The following is a 23,688-nucleotide window of genomic DNA, read 5'->3' on the forward strand; positions in this document are numbered from 1 at the left end:
CTCAACGGGCCTTATGCCAAGATACTTATTGGGTTGTGTAGTCAGGGTTGAAAAAATTGATATTGGACAGCGGCTGGGTTTCTGTTCTGCTGCTTTAATATATTGGCTTCTCTGGGTTTTTATTGTTTTTCTGATTGTATTTTCTTTCCACAACTCACCGGGGGAATTTAGCGGTTGAGATCTACATTATAAAAATAAAAACTAAAAAAAAACCAACGTTGTGGTGCTGACAGCTCAGTTCCTGGGGCCAGCACTAAGGCGGTGGCTCTCTTGGGACCCTCTGCCCCTTCGCAACTCGCGACACAATCCTACCCTTCCTGTGGGGTCTGTTCCCTGAAAACGCGACCTGGGGATCGCAGTCTCCGTCACGCGGGGTGAGGACGAGCAAAGGAGACCCGCCGCGGGCGGCAAAATCCGCGAGCCGAGGCTTCAAAGTCGCAGAGCCAACTCCGAAGAGGCTGCAACCGCGGAGCGCCTCGCCGCGCTTGGAGCGAGTCCCGGCGACCTTCCTTCGAGGAGCCTGTTCGCGTGTCAAACGCAGGGCGAGCCCGCGGCCGAGACCCCCCACTCCACGCCCGCTGAGGGAGAGGAGGGGAGCCCTTCCCCACCTCGGTCTCCCCGGGCGCGTCCCCCCGACGAGACGCCTAGACGCGCGCCCCCCCGTCTCCTTTTTAAGCTGTGGCGATTTGCATAGTTCCCGCGTGCTCTGGGAGGAGACAGAGCCCCGATCGGGGAGGGGGGAGGTCCTCCGTTGCGGAATCCCCCCGGGAGGGAAGGAGGGAGGGAGGGAAGGAGGGAGGGAGCGAATTGGTCTGCGAGCGTCTCCCCCGCCCCAGTGCCAGCGCGGTGAGGAAGGGACGCAGGCAGCCGGGCGGGCGGGCGGTCACCCACCTACCCACCCACCCACCCACTTACCTCTCTCCCCCCGCCCCGCGCAGCTGGAGGGCCATGCGAGGGAAAGAGGCCACGCTGCCGAAACTTCCTGCTCCACTTTCTCCACAGCCGGCTGCCAGGAGCTGAGGCGGCTGCCGAGCGCGCCCAGAGAGCGCAAGGGACGGCGAGAGAAGGCGAACGGGAGCCTCAGGAGACGAGCCTTATTAGAAGAAGACGCCGCCCGCCGCCGCTCCCCTGGCCGCCTGAGGGGAACCTGAGCGCCGGTCTTGCCCGCCAGCGAGGAGGAGGAGGAGGAGCGGGGGGGTCGCGCCGGCCATGAGCGAGCCGCGCGAGAGGGCGCCCGGGGCTTCGCCTCCAGGCGGCTGCCGGTGCGCCGGCGGGGTGGGCAGGGGCCCCGTCATCTTCTCGCTGCTTTTCTCGCTCCTCTCGGTGGGCGCCTGCTTCCTGCTCAGCGCCAAGACCTCCAAGCTGCAGGGCCGGCTGGTGGCCCTCGAGGAAGAGTTGGCCGGCCGCGCGTGGAGCCCCGGGGAGCAGCTGGGCGCCGAGCCTTTGCTGGCCGTGCTGCAGCCTCAGGTGGACGAGCTTTTGCAGGAGGTGAGTGAGGAGGAGGAGGACGAGAGGGAGGCAGAAGCCGGGGGCGCGCGGGTGGGTGCGTGGGTGGGGGGCCGCGCGCGCGTTTCTTTTAATGGCAAGCGTTTGAGGAAGCGCCTGGCGTCGCCGCCGCTTCTCCTCTTCCCCCCCCCCCGCGCCGGCCCGGCTGCGAGAAGATCCGCGGGGTCGGAGGAAGGCGGGGCAGGGTTTTGACCCAGAGCTCAACCCACAGCCCTCCATTGATTGGCAGGGCAGGACTCAAGGGCGGAATATGGTAAAGATCCCGAGCTGGCACCGTAACCTTTATTGCCAAGGGTGAGCATGAGCTGTCAGCGAAATAGGTGCCCGCGTGAACTTTCAGCCGGAGGAAGGAGCAGGAGGCTGTGTCGCTTACTCAAGCAGATGCCAGCCTTGGCTCGTCTGTTCGCCTTTTATGTGCCTCCCGGGACACGGGCGCGCCTGCTGCTGCTGCTGCTGCGGCAGCTTAACGGAGCTATCTTTTGCATCTGCAGCCCACCCCAGTTTATGACAGAGAGAAGTGGCTCCTCCTTAAAGGTGCCCCAAGACTTGGTTGTTGGAGCTGCCTCAGCTTCTGGAGAAGAGAGGGCAGGGTCACCAGGTCTGCAAAATGATAAGCTGTTTTTTGGTGGGCTGCTCTATGTTGTGTGCTCGAACTTCTTGTACTGTTTTTATCCCACCCTTCCTCCCAGGAGCTCAGGACAGAGAAGATTATTAATCACTTCCTTCCCTTGTTCTAACAACAGCTTTGAGAGGTAGGTTAGGGTGAGGCACAGTGCTTGGCCCAAGGTCATCACTAGGGTTGACGAAATCCCGAATTCCCCCAGAATTAACAGGGGTCCTCAGTATAACATATAAGTTTAAGAAATTCACCTGGAATAGTGGATTCCACAAAATAAAGATCATGGAGATAATTCTTCCTTCCATGTTTTTGAATCCACTTGGGAAAGTTTACAAATTGTGCTCTGTGTCTTGGGAGATTGTGGGTCAGTTGCACATAGAAAAGCAATGTTGATTTGATATTAAGACGTATTTGGAAACAAAATGTCAGACATTCCATTGCCTATCAAACTGAATTCCATTTCTGTCAGAGGACCATCCTAATTGATCCAGTTATTTGTTCTGTTTTCTGACAAAAGAAGAACTTGGGAAATTACTTGATGGATTACAGTTACCCTAACTACTATAGCCAAGGTGAATCTGGGAGTTACAGCCCAAAAGAGTTATGTTTCCATTCTGTGGCCAAAATGTTGTGACCAAATCTCAACTGGGTGATATAAAGACTGGATTTTGTACCACTTCTGAAGGCTTAGATATACAGTGTGGCACTGGCTTATGTGAAATAAATGTAGAAGTGTTTAAGGAGCACAAAATTATTTCTTTTATTTTGGTTTGACAAACTAAGATGGCTCCTCATCTGGAAACGCACAAAGGTTCTTGCTAAGAAATAAGATAAAGTGTATGGGAACACTGATGTTAAGGTAGTCTTTGCAATGTGATGTCCTCAGTGTATTGTGGACTACAACTCTCATTATTCCCAGCCAACATGGTTATTTCTGTCCATAAGACTTAGAAGCTTCTGACTGACTAGTTGACAAGACCTGTAGAGGCCATGGATGTGTATTTTAATGGTGTGTTTATAGACCCAGAGTTACACCAAGAATCTACTGTTTATCTCTTGACAGTATAGCTTATAAAAGACTATTCAGAAGTGTTTCGATTGTGCTTTATGCAAAAATTTGTATAAAAAGAGGTAGGCAAGTCATGATGTTTCCCATTATGTAGATATATCTCTACTACTGGAAAATTGGCATGGAACTGCTTAAAGTTTAAACAATACCAGGGGCAGAAGTTGGCAGCTGCTTCAATATGCTCTATGCTCCCTTTCGCTCAACTCACTGTTGATTGCGAGTGGCCAAGACTACACCTCGAAGGTACACATTTTGGAGAATTACAAACTGCTGTCCATTAAACATAGACAGTTCTGGTGTGAGCTTAGATTCTGAAATCTGCTTTGTTACTAACAGTTCATTTGGGTAAGGCAGTTGTCCAAGAGCCCTCAGGCATATTCTTTCCCACTCTCTTTGCTGCTGCAGGATAACTACCCCTGTGCTGTAAATAAACCATCTTTTTCAGTGTTTTTGGATTAGGGACATGGGGTTCGTATTTTCTAGTGTATGATCAGTTGAGTGACAGGATACTTGCTTGTGGGTTACAGCTAGATGAAGAAGAAGAGAGGAATATCAGTGGTAGATCAGTTGGTAAAGGAACTGAAATGGACATTAGCAGTTTCCTTCACAAAACTATAATTGTGATTAGGGATAGGTCTACAGTGGCAGCATGCTTCCCTTGGTTGACGCTTCACACCATTCAAGTAGCATAGTTGAACTGCAGATAAAAACGTTGCTCTTAAACTGAATTTTTCCGAATACCGTTTACAAATTATTTGCCTGAATCTACCGTTGCACTTAGTACATCAAGGATTTGATCTTCTCTCTTCTGCAACCTTCTGCACTGCTCCCCCCTCAGTCTCTGCAAACCCTCCAACACAGTTCCTGAGAGTGCATAGTAGGTCATTGGGTGTATGTGTGTGAATTGCTCTGCTCCCAGGTCTGCTGATGGAACTGTTCTTGTAAGCAGAATGACATTAATGGCCATTAATGCTTGTATACTACTCAAAATTGTTTCTTGCTCTATTAAATGGAACCCAGCTATTGAAGCTTCTTTAATTGTAATAATAATAATTGTGCCTTTTCAAGTAAATTCTGACTTACAGCAACCTTTTTCAGAGTTCACTAGGTAGAGAATACTCAGAAGTAGTTTTTTTAACCATTCCATTCTTCTGGCGACAGCCTGGGGCTGTGCAGCTTGCCCTAGACCACTTAGGCTGGTTCTTTGGGGAACTGAACTCCCAGCCTCTGGCTCTACAGCCAGATTCCTAAGACACTGAGCTCTTCAGTCTCTTTAATTATTGACGTATGTAAACAAAACTATCTTGGCTGTAATATAGCACAGCAACATTTGATTAGTAAACAACTGCATTTGGAAATTTAACACAAACAAGTGGAAGCAATTTATTGCACTACTCATTGCAAAGCCCAAGGAAGTAAGGCATTATTGTTAGTGGGTGGTTTTTTTTTAAATTAATTTTTTAATTGTCATGTTGCTTGTTGCTTTGGGAAGAAGATTGCTATTTATCATAACTATATGAGTGATCTGGGGGGGGTTTCTCTGATTTCAATTTCACAGCGAAGGTGCTGCACTGTTCACAACACAGGACTGGTCATTTTGTTTCCATAGCCACTCATGCTTCAGAGTGACATGACACTCTCAAGATGCTCCAGGAAGTGTGGTTGACACTTGGATAGGTAGTGTATTGTTTCCAAGCTCTTATAGACTATCATTATGGCTGAAAACCAGTAGTAAGTCACAGTTAGAGTAGCCCATTGAATCAGTCTGGATTTGATGAATCAATTCTTCTGTAATTTCCGTTGGCCTACTCTAGTTGAGACTCACTACTGGATATCAACTACTAGACCTTAAATTTGTTAGGTGCCCTGTTGAATTTCTACTATGTCAAGTTTTGTTTTGTTTTTCTAAGTGAGTAAAAGCTTGGAATGGTCAATATTGAATTTTGATGCCATCTTCTTTTTCTTTTTAAGAAAAGAGTTTTCAATAATACAGTATTATTCTTCCATTTATGCACAAGGAGGAATATTCATTCATTAGAGAAGACTTCAAATTTGTGTTGTGATGGTACCGGCATTGAATAATTGACAACACTAGTTTGTGTCATATGAGTGGTCTGGCAGTTAGAGAATTGGCTACGCAGCATCTGCTGCTTTGTGTGATGAGTATACACACACAGGGAATATACTTCTTTGCACTATAATCTACAGTGCACTGAACCAGCTCTTTGCTAAACTTCCTCCTTGCAATGTAACCTGCAGGTTAGGTCCGGACTCGGTGGACACTGGGGTTGAACAATTCACAGGATGGCTGGTGGGTGGTGGAAATCAGTTGAGAAAGCGCCTGTAAACAGTGAAGGTCCTTGTTGATAAAACATTTTCTAAAGGGAAGCAAAGGGTGTAATGTTGCCTATTTTCTGTATTGTCAGCTTGTTATATTTAGTTGTCACTGGACGGTGCCAAACAAGGGAGTAGATGTCACTGAGAAGAGATCAGTGATGGAATGCTAGCTGAAAGAGGAGAACTCCAAAGGAGGGTGTTGCTGTATGCAGTCTCCCTCATCCACCCACTACATAGAATGTCCCAAAGTATCCCGGTAGGTGAAACCACAGTGTCGTGGAGAACTCAGATGAACTTGTGCAGAAGAATTCTTGCAGGCAAGAACAGCTTGTCATCAAGGATTGAGCATATTACTTACTGACTTTGTCAGTCCTTGTCCTAAAGGAAACCTGAGCAGCACCTCTGATGAGAGGTTAGAAAATTTAAGTAGGGTATGTAGAATAAATAGGTTGGTTATAGAAAGATCCAAACTTTTTTAATGTACTGTGTATCTTTAGATAAAGTCTTTCTATTTTATAATTCACTAAGACAGAAGTTCTTCTCCAATTATTTTGGAAAGTCAAGAAAGAATACCTTTCTTCCAAATTTTGCTTAATGTTTCAACGTCAACCCCTCTGTTTCCAAACATGTGTCTTGGGCTGCCACTTCTATAGGCTGAGGTAACTAAGTTCAAAGTAATGCTAGTCAGCTAAGTCTTCAGGCAACATACAGTCATACAGTATGGCCAGGATCTCCTCTTTAAGAAACTCTGCCTGTTAGTAGAAATGCTCCCCAAACCTCATGTTTTCCAGCCTGGAAATTAAATATGTATGTGATGCTCATAGAAGAGCAGGCTTAATCGTTATTAATGTCAAATTCTTTTTTTAAATTCATTTTTAATCTAGCCTGGAGCAGAACCCTCTCTTCCTCTCCATCTCATTCCTTTATTGGCTAGAGTGTTGCTGCTGTTGAAAAGAGCAGTGATTGGGTTGCAGGGAAGGAAGGGAATAATCTCACTCCAGTGGCTGGAGTGCTGTATGACAGAACTCCAGGCTGAAATGGGCCCTGGGAAATGTCACATTTGCACCGGACTTCCACAGGATCAGTGGGCCCTTGGGAAAAGAATATTTCTCAGGGTCTGCTTCAGTCGAGTATACTTCAGCGAGTCATTGGTATAAGGAGCAGCAAATTTGGGGGAAATGGTTTATTTCCATGCCAACCTTTGCCTGTCTCTGTCCATAGCACACACAAAGTTTGGTAGTGTGTTTTCAAAGTAGACATCAAAGAAAATGAACATTTTAGCTTTCTCATGTTGGCCTTCAAACTGTGAAGCTGCCATCAAAGACAGGAGGAAAACCCATTTCTACCTTACGTAGGAGTAGCTCTGGTGGCTTGCTGAATTGGACTGGCCTGTTTAAGGATTAGGATAGCCAGAGGAACCAGCACCGCAGACCATCAAGAGAGGGTTAATGTCATGCCTGTGCAAGGGCTGGTTATATGGACTGACCTTTTGACAAAATCATGCCCTGAGTTGACCTGCAGTTCCTTCTGTCCCTTTCTCCTGGCTGAATCTGGAGCATACAGTCATTGACAAGGAGCTAAAAGAGGCTGCAAGTGAATGGAAGGGCTCCTTCTGAAGGTTGACTTCTGTGTTATAAGGCAGCCAGCTCTTGAATGCAGCTTTAGCTTTATGATGACATCCAAAAGTGTGCAGTCACAAAAAGAGATCACAAGCGTTAATCATTACTGTGATTAACTTGTAATAATCTACTGTTCCTTTGAATTTATCTAATGGACATTCCCTTATATCAGGTAGATTGCAAGCTGCCAGGCATGTATTTCCCCTTTCTTAGAATGTATGTATTACTCTGGCTTTGCTAAACATTATATATAAATGATAATAAACATAAATTGGGATTCACTTCAAGTCTCAGTTTAATAACAGATTCTTCCAGGCTCCTAATTGTAGACCCACATTTCTGGGAATAAGCCCTGTGGGACTCAGCTGGACTTACTTATAGATGTATGGAATAGCACAGTTGCTGATCTGGTCACTGAGTCATTCTATTTCTGCAATAGATAAGGAATTTAAACTAGCCCACTGTGTAAGGCTATGATACAATTTACTGATCTCATATATAGGCAACCCTTTACTAGCTTTTCTAAGTGTACAAACTAGGTCATCATTTACCATTTTTTCTTCTTCTGTGTCTACTCTGGGATTGTAAGCTTGCCCAAGGCTCCACAGCGAGGTACTCAACTCACAGAGCTACACAGACGTGTCCAAGATAAACACGTGGAAGTCGTAGCCAAATTGCCAGTTCTTTTTTTTTAAATGTAGTTTGCAATGTTTCCTCGCTTGTTTCTAAGGGTTTGGGAGGGGTCTTAAATGAATTTTACACAGAAGAAAATGAGTGTTGGGTGAGACTGTTGTGAGACTCCAAAACCAGCACTTTGAATTGTACCTGGAAACAAGCTAGAAATGATCTTGGACAGTCTTCAGAGGCAATCAAAGAGATGTGTAGTCAACCTGAAAGTTGTGAAACCACGTCTCAGGGCTTTCCTTCTCTTTTAATGTATTCCACTAATATGGATTTTACAGTCTGAAAATTTGTTGTAACTTTAACATTTACAACAGCTTGTTTTTCATTTAAAGTTTTTTTTAAATGCCAGTGTTATACTTCCTATAAACATTTTCATACATTATTACACATTTATTAAATTGTCTGCTGAACTTTTGCCAAAGAAGTATAGTTGGTAGCTGTGTTAGTTTGTTGTAGCACAAGAGAAACCAGAAGTTTTGTAGCACATTTAACTCGTATTTATTTTTCATTTTGTGTATCCAGATACACTTCCTCAGAAGTGAAAAATAAAAACAACTTAGTCTTAAAAGTGCTACAATACTTCTTGCGCCACAGGGAACCTATAGAAAAATAATAATTAAAAATTGATAAATTTATAAATCTGAAATTAGGTTTCTTTCCCAACTCGTCTAAAATGTATAGATTTTCCCATACACTTAGGAACTGCAAACGTTTTAGAATGATCACATGACTAGAGTATAGCAGTGCTTACATATATTCTGTAACAAAAGCTTCAGTTCAAAGTGCGTAATTCTCATACTATAGTAAAAATGTTAATGAGTTCAATGTAAAGAAATGTTTAGTTGTAAACAAAGCAGAATAGTTTGACTCACAATAGACCTATTGTTTTCTAATAGCCTTAAAACTATTAAGGCCTATCCAAATATTTGAGGTGTCAGTCAGGGTGGGAGCAGACATGAAAAAGTGTGGAGTTTCCAGTACTTGGCTTCCCTTGTAACAGTAATGTGGGACCTAGGTAAACCTTGTAGCACCAGATTTGTCATGGTCAGATCATGTTCTGTTTAGGTTCAAAGGTTTGGTGGTACATCCCAGAAGGGGAACCTATTATTCATTCATTCATTCATTTATACCCCACTCATTTAGTGAGCATGCCACTACTTTGGGTGGGTTTACGAAATATTATAAAACATACAGCTAAAATATTAGAGTGCCCTCCATGAAGAACAGTGGAACTTGGTGGATTCCTGAGGGCCTTGGAGGATTTGCTGTTCGATATGGCTGGTGCTTCTGTTAAAGCCTTGGCCTCCCCGTGGAATACAGAGGTAACCAGGGAACTTCACATGAACAGTCTAAGTCTCTTCACTTTTGCTGAGCTCATCTGGCACCAGAAAGTGGCTCTGAGGGCAGTGAAAGAAAATGAAATTTAGCTGGAATGCAGATGGAGGAATCTGACCCAACTCAGAGAAAAGATTTGTTGAGTTTATTCTGTGGTGGCGATGATAGCAAAGAAGCATTCATTGATCACTGAAGCCTTGTGGTGTCACCCTGCAGAACCATTCTTTGTGGTCCGCTGCTTTTTACAGGTAGATCAAATGGAAGATCCTACTAATCTCTTGATTACTGGATGTGATCACTTTGCAGTCCATTTTGAGGACTGTTACTCGGATTTACCACAATCTGGATTTTATTGGTGAGGTATGGTGGAGATACTTAGTGCTCTGAGCTTTGTCAAATTTTATTGGATGAATTTTGAATGTTGAGGATGAATTATTTGGACACAGTCCTTGGTTCTTTCTGTTCAACAACATATGTTTTTAGTCTTTGCCATCTTGGCTGATTATATCCAGCAGATCTAGCCTGATCTAGCCTGATACATGCTCCTGATACTAGCAGATCTAACCTGATACATTCTCCTCTGAGAGGTGACCAGCTAGCTGAAGAAGCTAAAGTTGATACTAGGGACCTGCACCATTTTAAACCAGTGGTTAACCTCCTGTTTCTGGGGAAACTTCATTGTGTAGGTGGTTGCTAATGTCAGGCATTTCCAGATGATTCCCGTAAAGTGGGTCCATTTCATTTGAGTTTCAGACTTTGTTTTGTTGTAGAAACTTTATTAATCACTCCAGGGCATGGCTTTAACCAGAAAAAAGAGTAGCAAAGGCAACCGTCCTAGTTCCCAGTAGCTTTTGATTTTAACAATCATGGTAGCCTTCTGTGAACATTATTTGAATTGGGAACTGGAAGCACTCTTTTATATTGGCTTTGTTTATATTTCGATGACCAATTTCATTAGGTAGTACTGAATGACTTTCTCTGCAGTTCTGTTTTGTTTGATTATTGAAATGTTAGCAAATGTAATAAGGAATGATGAATTGAAGGTATTGGGGAAATAATAAAATAAAGATTAATTTATTTGCTGATGATTCCTTATTGACAGTGGAAAAACCCATTAGAAAGTATATATAGATAGAATTAAAATTCATTTGGAAAAATTTGGAAAAATAACTGGACTATGTGTAAATTGGCAAAAATCTGAAATAATGTTGTTTAATCATAATAAATCAGTACAAGAAAGGTTTGTTGAGAAACATGACTTTAAGATATGTAAATCAGTTAAATAGGTATAGATTTAGTAAAAATATTCACAAAATGGAGGAATATAATTATAATAAATTAAAGGAAGTAATTAAAAAGAAATTACAGGACTATAGTAATATTAAACTTTCTTGGTTAGGAAGTATTGCATTGATAAAAATGAAATTTTTACCAAATACAGTTAACAGAGGAGGATTTAAAATTTTGGCAAGGAATAATTAACAAGTATTGTAATGAAGGGAAGAGACCTAGACTAAATAAAAAGTATTGGCAGAAAACAACAAAAAAGGGGGTATAGATTTACCAAATATAAAAAATTTTTATTTGGCCAATCAGTTGAGGTTTATTGGAGAAATTATATACAACCCAGAAAGGTTAATTTGGTGGAAAATGGAATCATCAGAATTACAGGTAGATATTGAAAAATATTTATTTGGTATGGTTAAGAAATATAAAATAAGTGAAATTAATAACCCATTTTTAAAGACAATGTTAAACATATGGTATAAATATAGAAAGAATTTATGTCAATTTAACTCTCCACTTGGATCAGTAATGGAAATAGAGAATTTTCCTGTTAATTTGAAAGTGTATGTGGAATTATTTAAAGAAAAAAAGTGATTCGATTGAAAGATTGGTTGTATAAAATGAGATTGGAAATCAAAATCTGAATTTCAAATCGATGAATGGTATAATGAAATATGGAATATTGCTATAAATGATAAACTAACTTGTAATTTAAAGGTTAAGAAAGGAGAGTTGAAAAAGAATAATTTTTATGAAATATGGGACAGATTTTTGGAATATGTGTTAACAAGAGGAAAAGGGAAAGCTCCAAATCAAGAATCAATGCAGTTTTGGAGAAGAGGACAATAAAATAATAATAAGAATATAGATGGAGAAGAAGAAGATTACAGCAAGAGTATAGTGGTGGGGAGCATGGTTAAATTGTATTTTGGTTTGTGTATTTTATGTTTATGTTTATGTTGTTATAAAAATAAAAACATATTTTAAAAAGGAATTATTTTATCCCACTGTTTCACATCTAAATGAAATGGCTAGGTAAGGTTGCTTGAAGAGATGGAGTGGGGGTATTGTGCCACCAGTATGCAGATGACTCCTCTTTTATAAAACTTAGGTGAGACTGTGTCTATCCTTAACTGTACAGTATTTGGACTTAGTAATGATTTGACCTAGAAGGATCAGGTTTGTAGTTTAAGAATTCTCATAAATCCAGCTTTGTCATTTGAGGCCTCAGTGGCATGAAGTGTCTTTTATATCAGCCTCACTGATGTACAAATTACAGTTCCTACCATCCTAGAAATAACCTGGTTCCAGATATCCATATACAGTGGTGCCTTGCTTAACGACGATAATCCGTTCCAGGAAAATCGCTGTTAAGCGAAAACATTATAAAGCGAAATAAAAAACCCAATCGAAATGCATTGAAACCCGTTCAATGTGTTCCAATGGGGTAAAAACTCACCGTCCAGCGAAGATCCTCCATACGGCAGCCATTTTCGCTGCCTGCATAGCGAGGAATCTGTCCCTAAACACAGCGGGGAGCCATTTTAATTACCTGGTGGCCATTTTGAAACCACCGATCAGCTGTTAGAAAAACGTCATTTTGCGAAGAATCGGTTCCCAAAGCAGGGAACCGATCATTGCAAAGCGAATTTCCCCCATTTAGACCATCGTTTTGCGATCGCAATTGCGATTGCAAAAAGATCATCGTAAAACGGATTCATCGTAATGCGGGGCAATCGTAAAGTGAGGCACCACTGTAGTGATAACGTCCCTCCTGTATTGTTGGGCTACCTCTGAAGACAGTGTGGAAACTTCAGTTTGTGCAAAACTCCAAGCTAGCTGTATGAGATCGGTCATTTAAAACATCTCCCCAATGCTGCATCAACAGCACAGTTTCTCAACCAGATCAACGCTCCGGTGCCAGACTTTAAATCCCTAGATGAATTAGGAGTCTATCTGAAGGAGCACCTCCTTCCGTGTGTTCCTGCCTGATTATTAAAGTTATCTTCAGAAGTTTGTCTTTGAGTGCATATAATGGTGTGATAGGTGGCTAATAGAGAAACAGCTGCCTCATTAGTGCCCCCCCCACCTGTGAAATGCCCTCCCAAGAGAGTTCTACCCGGCATCTTTGTTGACAGCATTCAGAAACCAACCAAGTGAGGGCTTTCTGTTCTGGCAGGCATTATTACTGCTTTTTTGTTGTTCGTTTTGCGGTTTTGATTTTATAGCTAGTTCTTTACAGTTTAATAGCTTAATATTGTAATATTTAACATCTTGATGATGATGATGTGCTATCCAATCAATTCCAACATCTGGTGACTATTCCTAGGGTTTCTTAGGTATACAATCCTCAAAGTGGTTTTCCATTTCTTTTTATACAAGCATTTTGGATTATGAGTTTGCTCAACACTACATAGGCTCATTCTTCTCTCAGGAGGCATAGTAAGGAATTGAACTCCCATACTCTGGCTCACAGCCAGATACCTAAATAATTTAGCTATCCAGACATTTAAGATGGTTAACATTCTGGCATTGTAATGTCTTGGTTCTGTTTTTCCTGCTTTACTTGTCTTTACTCTAATATTTGTGGTTTTATTGATTGCCCTTGTTTTGTATTTCAAAACGACCATGGGGCTGTTGCTAGTTGGATGTTATGTAGTTATAAATAAAAAGCCAAAGGCTGTAGAGGAAATAAAAGAGATTAAAAAAAATAAAAATCAGTGAATGGGAAGAGGGAATGAAATCCAACTGATTTCTCTCTGGCCATTTGTGATGGATACAATTTTTCCCCTCTCTCAAATCAGTAGAAATTGCTCAGGTAGCCTGAGTGGGTGGGTATTTGGGAGCTAAAGACTTGGTTAGTGTAGGAATAAATGACTGTCTCCTCCTTCCATCCACCAATCCTTCCCTACTCGTATTTGGGAAATGTATCATAGCACTACCAGTGTGTCCATTTGGATTATTTGAACATCAACTCCCAGAATTCTCGCGGAATTCCTCAACAGAATTCTAGGCATTTCATCCCCATATCCACACCTGTGGACACCAACAAAACATATTTCACTCATCTGGAGAAGGGCCTAGCTTGAAGTCCCAATGGCATAGCTCTCCTGCTTTTCCACCTGCTGCAATGGTGAAACAGGGCTGAAAGCTGTATTATGGCCATCTTCAGTTGACCTCTAATGAGCCCAGAGTTCTGGAGAGAAACAGAAAGAAAAGAAAGGTAGAGGAAAGAGAGAAAAAGGAAAAAGAGGGGTGTGTGTGCTAATTTTAAATGATCTACTAAATTGCAGAACTACAAAAAATCATAAGCCATTTAAAACTGAATTCTACACATTACAAGTCCATAGTATACTCAGGTTATCAGCTGCAAGAAAAATGAATAGAAGTGCTTATACTTTTTGACAATCTCGTAAAATATTATCTTTTGTCTCCTGCACTCCATATGTATCCCATAAACCAGAATCAATTTGCCCAATGCTAAGAAGATTACAACAAATTGTGAAAAAGCAGAACTGATGTGCACAGCATTCTTGATCAAAGATTTGGGAATCCTGCAGCATATTACTGAAAAGACCCACACACCTCTGCAGCCAGCATTGTCCGCCTCTCACTGCTTTTGCCACTCACATTTTCCTTTCTTCCAAAAATAGCATTTGATTCCACTTTGAGACAAGGATGGGGAAATATCGATGTAGAGAGTTGCCAGGTGTTTTTTGCACTTAAATCAGCCAGTTCACTTCCTTTTATTCATAATATGAGGTGGGATCTAGCAGGAACAAACCTATATTACCATTAAATGGAGTTCTGTGTTCAACATCCAAATTTCGTTGATTGCTCCACTAGTACAAGCCATCCTTACAACTCACATAGCTAAAAGACCTAGAAGGGAGTCTGACAAGATAAGAGGACACATATCTCTGACCCGTTCAAGTGCTCAGACAATATCCATCCATTTCAGTGTCATTATAGACATCCAGCTGGACAGTCTGAACCCTTTATGGATTCCATGGCCTAGCTTTCCCTCTCTTCCTTCTGGTGTTTAATAGCAAAGCAGAACAAAAGATCTGTTACCACCATCTAGAGATAGCTCGTAATCAAACAAAAGATCATGGAGTAACTCCAGCCTAGCTTCCCATTACAAAAGAAACTTCCTTGGGAGATGTAGTATTGCTGCCCATTATGCTAGATAGAGGGCACCTTCTAAAGAACTATGTTCCCCGAGAAGTCCTGGCCCTCCCAAGTAGCATGAGATCAGCTTCCTTTTTAATAAGAAACTATGCCAGAGCTAGACCCTTCTCCAAGTGAGTTAAAAATAGGTGTGGGTCTGTGGGCTGAAACTCTCAGAATTTTGCCTGAGGAATTCTTGGAGAATTCTGTGATTCGCCATCCAAAAGACCCAAATGGTATGTCTATAATACATATGCAGCAACAGCATTGCCACTATAATGGAACAAGCCCTGATAAAATGATGATGCTGACATTTCAGGAAGATCTGTTGCACAAGTAGTTCAGGGTTAGAAGACCAGTTTGTTCTGTTACTAAACCTTTTTCTTAAAAAAAAGGATTGTAACTCAGAAAAATCCATTATTTCTGTTTGTTTATTTATTGCATTCACAGCCTGCATTTCACAGTGTTCTAACAGTATAAGTGTTCTACAAAGGGGTTAAATCAAACATGAGGGAAGGAACGTGCTAGCCTTGCCCCCTACATCTTGGTTCTCTTCATGTGGGACATCCCTGCTTCTTCTACTTTCTTTCCCTCTCTCCCTTACGCACACACACACACACACACACACACACACACACACACACACACACACACACACACACACACACACACACACACACACACACACACACACACACACACACACACACACACACACACACACACACACACACACAACTACTGGGATATCATTTTGTTTGTCCTCTATTGAGTGTTATCTTTTGCTCATGGGAGGAGTGAATGGCCTCTTCTTGCAAGAAATAGCTCGCTTTTTCTTCCATTCTGTGCTCACTTTGTCAACACCACAAAACAGGCATGTTGGAGCAGAATGATTGTTCCTCTACTGGAAGCTTGAGGAAGAGGAGGCAAGTCTCTGAAGGAGGCTGGGGACCAGATGGAAACGTCTCATGGTCTGCTGGGTCCCCAGCTGTATTTTGTGGTCAGGATAGACATAGGCATTATGTTTCTCTTTAAATTTTAGTAGTCCAGTGTAACTTAGCCAGGAAAGTTGAAGGTACTTGTTTTATTTTTCATCAGGCAATATTGTTGTTTAGTCGTTTAGTCGTGTCCGACTTCCCATGATCCCATGGACCAGAGCATGCCAGGCCCTCCTGTCTTCCACTGCCTTTTCACCAGTGATAGAACTTAGCTTTTTGTGTAAATAATGTCTCTTAAGCATTTCAAATACATCTCCATCTATTTTCTACTTTATTTTTGTATTGTGTATGTTATAGTATGGTTTTTGTAATTTTTGTATTATTTTATTGTTCATATTATATTGGAAGCCGCCTAGAGTGGTCTTTTAGGGCAGATGGGCGGGGTATAAATAAAATAAAATAAAATAAATAATTAAATCAGCGATTTGTAGCTAAAATTTCTGGAACTGTATTTGAGGAAACACTAGGAAAAGAAGATTCATCAGCAGTATCCTACAAGCCAATAGTCATCAGATTGGCTGGTTCTGAAATACTTTGATACACAAATATTAGACAAAGAGATTCACCAAAAAAAGAAAAGAAAAAAGAAACTGCTTCTGGATACTAGAGGACTGAGCAAGACTTTTCCATATAACTATTTTGTTTCATATTACATGTTGTGTGCTGAGAAGTCACGTTCAACTGATCATGCACCAAATGGGAGTTTCAAGGTATGTGTGTCTTGTGGCACAGTGGTTAAACTGCAGTACTGCAGTGAAGACTTTGCCCACGACACAGGTTTTATCTCAGGTTCAGGTAGCCAGCTCAAGATTAACTCAGCCATCCCTCCTTCCAACTTTGGTAAATTGAATACCCAGCTCACAGGGAGTGCAATGTGTAACATGCATAATTTAAATTACACTGAGTGTTTTAGGATCTATGGGGTGGATTATAATCAGCACACTTTGCTTTGATATATAAAGAGTAGTTTGATCAATGTCCCCAGTGCCACCATTGACCTTCCATGGCCAAGCAGTGATTCAAACCCAGATTTCCTGAGACCCAGTCCAACACACTACCCTGTACACTTAAGCACCCTTATAAATTTGTACTAGTGTAGTGTAGACACACCATTATACAGTATTCCCTTCTCCATTTTTAAAACATAATAAAGGGAAAGAAAACAACAGAAGGAAGTGTACTTTGATTACATTTAAGAAATGTCTTACGTGTTTTCTCTTGCAAATTTTCTGCATCCTTGTGATGAATTTCAGTATATCTGTCCAAGGTACTACTACTATGAGTTATAGTGACTGTTTGTATCACTGTGCTAACACTGTGTGAACAACTGAAAGAAGAATGAAAACGGCAGATGTATTCAGTTTCAGAGCAAGTGTCTCCAGGAAATCTTTACTATGGGTTAGCCTCTCCAATGGATTCATGATGGTGACAAAATATTTTTCAGCTGTTCTGTTCGGTGCATTCAGCATTTCTCTCTCACACACTCACTACTGGTGTATAAAATATAATGATTATAGTATTCTATAAATGCACTTAATGGGAACTGTCCAACTAGTGTATATGTTTACAAATAGAAACACACTTACAGAGGTCATACACATGGTCGTTGTAGGTTTTTCGGGCTGTTTGGCCATGTTCTGAAGGTTTTTCTTCCCAACGTTTTGCCAGCCTCTGTGGCTGGTATCTTCAGAGGGCAGGAGCTAGAATGAAACATTAGGAAGAAAAACCTCCAGAACACGGCCAATTAACCCAAAAAACCTAAAACAACCATTGGATCCTGGCTGTGAAAGCCTTCAAGAATACTTCATACACATGCATTGCTTCCCAAGTAATGTTATTTTTGTCCTTCTTTTAACAGAAATTGAGTGAAGGATTAGCCAAACTACGCACAGCAAGAGAGGTTCCATCTGAATGCAGATGCCCACCAGGTAGGTATATCTTTTTGGTCCCTTGAGGACAGGATCCAGTTCTTGATTTTTCTTGGCAGTGCAGCACAAGGCAGTGGAAATTAGAAGAAGGGCAATCTCCTCTTTCCAGAGCAGCTCTTCCAGGGCTTTGCTTTAGAGCAGCCATTCTCAACCCTTTTTTGGCCACGGCCATAAACAAAATATGAAATAAATATAGGATGAATCAAGATTGTATAAGTTGTATAACAAACCTTATAAGGTGCTATGAGAAGAATTGTTTCCAGTCTGTGGCCCTCTTCAAACATGCCAGCCCTGCCCCCCCCCCCCGGGGATTTCATATGATCACCACCACTCCATTAAGAATGGCTGCTGTAGAAACCATGGCTCTCTCTGGGGTAGTGTACACACACACACACACACACACACACACACACACACACACACACACACACACACACACACACACACACACACACACACACACACACACACACACACACACACACACACACACACACACACACACACATTACATTAATGGGAAAATACATATCATTTTAATTTACTTCTGTGTTAGTCTTTATTTTTCTGTGTCCTTTTGGAAAGAGCTTCGGGGTATGGAAAGGATACTATCAGTATTAGTAAATTTTTCTGCTATAGATAAGTAACCAGCATGTTGTTGATATACTGAATAAATCGTTCTTTAGGATTTCTACTATTGCTGTTCTCTCTGAATGCTTTCATTACTCTCTATATCTTATATATCCACTATGTGCTTAAATGTGTTTTATCCTCTTTTTTTCTCAAAAGCACCCTTTATTGGATCTGTAAGTATCCTCAATGAGTTTGTATGGAATTACCTCAACCCACAAAGTCCTGTTCATCAGAGCAAATAACTCCAGTAAATCATTGGAAACTTTGGGTGTTGCTGTTTTTTGTTTTTGTTTTTGTTGTTATGCTCTGCTTTGTGAGGTCAAATTAATAGATAAATGTCAAATGGCTTCAGTATGAACAAGTCTACAAATGTTCAATTGTTTCTTTCTGTAAATATTGTTCATAATATCTGAAGAAACATGGAATCTGGCTGCTTATATTGGAGATAATGCCACATCACATGAGCAGGGACATTTTTAAATGTTGGGGTCAAATGTTTCCATATGGGTACCTTTACTTCGTGCAGAAACTAAATTCCCTTTACTCATTGATTCATATACTATTTTCTTATGAAAACATCCCCTGGAACTGTAGCAGACAAAAGATTGTGTGTTGGAGTTTTCCTAACAGAAGTCGACTTTAAATGTAAGATGTTTCTTAAATCTTGAAGAGAGGAAAATATGCTATCCTCTTTTGATATTTAAATTACATTTAATAATTTTAAATATTAGATATGGAGTTGCTTTTGTTTAAAAAGAAATAACTATAGGCCGCTACTTTTTCTAACCAGCAAATACATTGATAGCTATCCTTATATTTAAAGTCTAGATTTATTTTCTTGAAAACAGAGTAGATTGGTGGAGACATTAACCTAACATTCTTCTTTGCCTATCTAAATATCTGGCAAGTTTATCGAATTTTTGAATCTGTGATTTGATTCTCAGAGTTTCAGTTTACAATCTTGTGCCCATCTTGCCCTGGCATGTACAATTCTAGTAAAAAGTCTATTGAGATTCCTCACAAGAGAATTGACACTTGCTACATTGAGACAACAGACCCTGTCAACACATAAGTGCTTGCGCAGATGACATAGGCTTGACCTGGTCATAATTCTTACTTTTAAAACTGAAATTCTATTCTGGTCCCTGATTATGAAGACATTAGAGCCCCACCAGGACAAAATTATACCTGTGAAGACATTCCAGGGTGTGATTATAATATACTGGTATTTATTTATTATTTGCTTATTTAAAATATATTTGCCTATACTGATTTATGCTAACACTGAGAGATTGAAACAGCTTAATTCTTGTACCAGAGGGAACAGTTGTAAGCTGTCTTTCTTATGGATCCTTTCCACATCTAGTCTACTGGTTTATGTGATAAAAAGAGAGGGGGAGAAAGATGGAGGGGGAAAGAGACTGCGGAAAAAAATTGTGTTCTTTGTTCTTGTACCTCTTCTTGATTGCCTTTGCTCCCAAGGACAATTTTGAAATGTTCCTGCATCCCTTTGTGCTTCAGTTCCTATTCTCATCATGGCCAGACTGAACAATAAATAGGGAGATCTGTCATCAGGACTTTCTATGCTTAAGGGAACCACAGTGGGAAGTTTGGATCAAGGGAGATATAAGTTTTCCCCTCCACCAAAGCACATGAATACTTCATGTGAGGAGAAGTATGTTGGTATACAGATAGGATTGAGCTGGTAATTGAGGAATAAAACTCCATGGAAGCCTGTGGCTCTAGTGGCAGTCTGTATCAGGCAGTTTTGAACCATAGGAAATGCAGTCATTGCTATGGCAATCCACTGTGGTAATTGGTTCAGTATATAAAGTGGTATCCATGACCAGGATCCAGAGAGCTGCTGTTTAAGGGCAACTCAAAGGCCTGGGCATGTCCACTGGGATTTTACTATTTGTCTTTGAGCAGCAAGCCCATATGTAATATGATGACCTGCCTTTGCAAGTCTCCTCAGTTTCAGAAGCATTTGCTGTATGGAATCCAGGTTGCGATTTGAGAAGCACAAGCTTAAAGCTCCTTTGGACAATGTTCTTGATATCTTGATCTAAAAGGGTTGTGCCATGACTCATTTTTGTTGCCTAAATATAATAAATGTATATAAAAAAACCAAAGTGTATTGCAGAGAAAATTGCATCATAATACTGCGTAAATATTGCTTTGTCTGCAAAGTAACTGGCCATTTTTAATTTTGGCTTTGATTTTGGTAACCTTTTAAAAAAGATGCCCCTTGCCACTTACTTTGGAGGTTCAAAGCCTTTTATTAACGTCTAGGAGCTTTGTCTGCTCTTGATCAGTAATAACTGATAAAGAGCAAAATTGATCAAAGGTTGGCCCCAGCCCCTGCTGAAAGGCGTTTCAGAAGATGCACAGTACAATCCTATATAGGCTTTTCAGAAGTCCCATTGTACTTAGTGGCACTTAGCCCCATGCCAGTGTGTATAGCGGAGGGAGAAACCTGGTATTCTCCAGATATTTTGGATCACAGCTTCCATAATCTCAGCCCATTAGCTGGGCAAGCTGGAGTTTATTGGAACTGCAGTTAAAAATATTTGGAGGGTACGAAGCAGCCTGTTCCTGGTGGGGTAAGGTTGTAGCATTAATTTAAAGTCCCACCAGTTTTGTGTAGCTTACAGTGTAATTCTATTTCAGTACTAGTAAACATACCTTTCATTTTGACAGGGTCCATTTGAAATGATTACAAGTAAAATGTTTAGACTTTCCAAATTTACACGCAACTTGCAGTTTCTACAGCCTTTGACTTTATTGACCACCAGAGGGAGCTAATATTATTTCATGGATACTATGGAAACTAAATTACTGAATACAAAGTTTGCAGTAAATCATCTCAAATGGTTTTAAGTGTGGAGAATTGCTCCAGAACTTTGCCATTCTTATATTCTTGAAAATTATTTGAAAATGTAAGACATCATCTCTGTTTTGCTATTGATGTACTGAAGTAACTTTAAACCTTGTTGTAGTATGAATAATTCTTTGCTTGGGTTCCATTATATCATCATCATCATCATCATCATCATCATCATCATCATCATCATCATGATGTTCCATCAGTTCAGTTCTGATTTTTGGCAGCCCTTTTCAGGGTTTTCCAGGCAGGGAACACTCAGTGGTTTTCCTTTCCTTTCTTCTGGGGAAGCCTAGGACTGTGCAGATTGCCCAAGACCACAGAGGCTGGCTCTACTCACATGAGGCACAGTGGGAAAGTAAACTCCCAACCTCTGGGTCTGCAGTCAGATGCCTAAACCACTGAGCCAGCCAGCCCGCCCTTCATTATATAGCTTGGGTAAAATTTAGATTGCATTATATTTTATGTTGTTGTTTAGTCGTTTAGTCGTGTCCGACTCTTCGTGACCCCATGGACCAGAGCATGCCAGGCCCTCCTGTCTTCCACTGCCTCCCGGAGCTGGGCCAAATTCATGTTGGTCGCTTCGATGACACTGTCCAACCATCTCATCGATAACACTGTCCAACCATGTCGTCCCCTTCTCCTCTTGCCCTCACACTTTCCTAACATCAGGGTCTTTTCCAGGGAGTCTTCTCTTCTCATGAGATGGCCAAAGTATTGGAGCCTCAGTTTCAGGATCTGCCCTTCCAGGGAGCACTCAGGCTTGATTTAATATAGAATGGATCGGTTTGTTCCCCTTGCAGTCCAGGGGACTCTCAAGAGTCTCCTCCAGCACCACAATTCAAAAGCATCAATTCTTCGTCGGTCAGCTTTTTTTATGGTCCAGCTCTCACTTCCGTACATCACTACAGGAAAAACCATAGCTTTGACTATTCGGACTTTTGTTGGCAAGGTGATGTCTCTGCTTTTTAAGATGCTGTCGAGGTTTGTCATCACTTTCCTCCCAAGAGGAAGGCGTCTTTTAATTTTGGGGCTGCTGTTACCATCTGCAGTGATCATGGAGCCCAAGAAAGTAAAAACTGTCACTACCTCCATATCTTCCCCTTCTGTTTGCCAGGAGGTGATGGGACCAGTGGCCCTGATCTTAGTTTTTTTTGATGTTGAGCTTCAGACCATTTTTTGCACTCTCCTCTTTCACCCTCATTACAAGGTTCCTTAATTCCTCCTCACTTTCTGCCAGCAGAGTGGTATCATCTTCATATCTGAGGTTGTTGATATTTCTTCTGGCAATCTTAATTCTGGCTTGGTATTCCTCCAGTCCAGCCTTTCGCATGATGTATTCTGCATATAAGTTGAATAAGCTGGGGGACAATATACAGCCTTGTCGTACTCCTTTCCCAATTTTGAACCAATCACTGTTTCTGTATCCAGTTCTGTTGCTTCCTGTCCCACATATAGATTTCTCAGGAGATAGATAAGATGGTCAGGCACTCCCATTTCTTTAAGGACTTGCCATAGTTTGCTGTGGTCCACACAGTCAAAGGCTTTTGCATAGTTAATGAAGCAGAAGTAGATATTTTTCTGGAACTCTCTGGCTTTCTCCATAATCCAGCGCATGTTAGCAATTTGGTCTCGACTTCCTCTGCCCCTTCGAAATCCAGCTTCCACTTCTGGGAGTTCTTGGTCCACATACTGTTGAAGCCTGCCTTGGAGATTTTTGAGCATAACCTTGCTAGCGTGGGAAATGAGTGCAATTGTACGGTAGTTGGAGCATTCTTTGGCACTGCCCTTCTTTGGGATTGGTATGTAGACTGATCTTTTCCAGTCCTCTGGCCACTGTTGAGTTTTCCAAACTTGCTGGCATATTGAATGTAGCACCTTAACAGCTTCATCTTTTAAGATTTTAAATATTTCCACTGGAATGCCATCACCTCCACTGGCGTTGTTAGACAAGCTTTCTAAGGCCCACTTGACTTCACTCTCCAGGATGTCTGGCTCAAGGTCAGCAGCCACACTATCTGGGTTGTCCAGGATATCCAAATCTTTCTGGTATAATTCTTCTGTGTATTCTTGCCTGTTGTTCCTTTTATCTCTTGACTCCCTACTTTAGCATTCCAATCCCCTAGAAGGAGAACATCTTTCTTTGGTGTCAGTTCTAGAAGGTGTTGTAAGTCTTCATAGAATTGGTCAATTTCAGTCTCCTCAGCATTGGTGGTTGATGCATAAACTTGGATTATTGTGATGTTGAAAGGTCTGCCTTGTATTCGTATTGACATCAATCTATCATTTTTGAGATTATATCCCATTACAGCTTTTCCCACTCTTTTGTTGACTATGAGGGCTACTCCATTCCTTCTACGGGATTCTTGCCCACAATACAGTGGGGTCTCTACTTAAGAACTTAATCCGTAATGGAAGGTGGTTCTCAAGTTGAAAAGTTCTTATGTTGAATCTGCATTTCCCGTAGGAATGCATTGAAAACCATTTAATCCGTATCTGCTCTTTTCCGTCCATAGAAACTACAGTGGAACCTCTACTTAAGAACTTAATCTGTTTTGGAATGGTGTTCTTAAGTTGAAACGTTCTTAAGTTGAAGCAAAATTTCCCATAGGAATGGAC

The 23,688-nt window shown here is 41.3% G+C and overlaps 1 protein-coding gene across 1 annotated transcript in view; it reads left to right on the forward strand.

The window, feature by feature from the left end:
* The first annotated feature begins 1,460 nt into the window (after window positions 1-1,460).
* Window positions 1,461-23,688, forward strand: part of COL23A1 (collagen type XXIII alpha 1 chain) — a 412,306-nt gene continuing 390,078 nt past the window's right edge. Inside the window, exons 1-3 of the mRNA XM_078385693.1 lie at window positions 1,461-1,488; window positions 17,483-17,552; window positions 18,342-18,358. The gene's annotated coding sequence lies outside the window, so the exon portion shown is untranslated. The remainder of the gene's footprint in view (window positions 1,489-17,482; window positions 17,553-18,341; window positions 18,359-23,688) is intronic.

Source organism: Pogona vitticeps, chromosome 2, assembly GCF_051106095.1.
Source record: "Pogona vitticeps strain Pit_001003342236 chromosome 2, PviZW2.1, whole genome shotgun sequence".
Classification (NCBI taxonomy): domain Eukaryota; kingdom Metazoa; phylum Chordata; class Lepidosauria; order Squamata; family Agamidae; genus Pogona; species Pogona vitticeps.